Below are 976 nucleotides of genomic sequence, written 5' to 3' on the forward strand. Positions count from 1 at the left end.
TTCAACTCTGCCATGTCGTGGCAAATGAAATGTCTAAGGAGGATCCGAGATGTAATATAAAGTTTTTTGGTTGTTTTTTTGTTCTTTTTTTTTTTTTTTGTCTTTTTGAGACAGGGTCTCGCTTTCCAGTTCAGACTGGCCTTGAGCTCACTTTGTGGCCCAGGGGGTCTCGAACTCACAACGGTCCTCCTGCCTCAGCCTCCTGAGCATTGGGATTACAAGCATGCGCCACCACGCCCAGCCTTAAAAGTGACATTTTTTGTTGTTGTTGTTTTTGTTTTTTTCCGGTACTGGGAATCGAACTCACGACCTTGTGCTTGCCAGGCAGGCGCTGTGCCACTGAGCTAAATCCCCAGCCCTTGAACTCACTTTGTATCCCAGGCTGGCCTCGAACTCACAGTGATCCTCCACCTCAGTCTCCCCAGTGCTGTTGTGATTGTACGCCACCATGCCCAGCAAGTAACATAAAGTTAAAGATAAATCAATTCATACTAGCATAGGTTGGTGGAAAAATAAAAGTAGAGTAGATAGCACAAAAAGGACTGGTGAAGAATCAGTTTTACAAGGAAAAATAACTATGAAACATACTAAAATTTATGGTGACCTTTGATTATAAGGTAAAATTCTGAAATAAGATAATTTAAAAAATAAGTCTAATGAACTTTAAACTTTGAATGGTTAAAGAAATAAGTCAAATATCATGGAAAAGGGATCAAACTACTGACACATAACACATCATAATTACAAACAGAATAATTACAAACAGAATGGACTTCTTGATAATTAAATCATTGAGACAAGAAGCATACAGTGAATCCAGATAAAATGAAAGTGGTTAAAAATATTACATTAATAATTGAACATGAGGGGCTGGGGATTTAGCTCAGTGGCACAGTGCCTGCCTGGCAAGCGTGAGGTCGTGAGTTCGATTCCAGGTACCGGAAAACAAACAAAAAATAATTGAACATATGTACCT

Source organism: Chinchilla lanigera, unplaced genomic scaffold (genome assembly GCF_000276665.1).
Source record: "Chinchilla lanigera isolate Chin_1 unplaced genomic scaffold, ChiLan1.0 scaffold00053, whole genome shotgun sequence".
NCBI classification, from domain to species: Eukaryota; Metazoa; Chordata; class Mammalia; order Rodentia; family Chinchillidae; genus Chinchilla; species Chinchilla lanigera.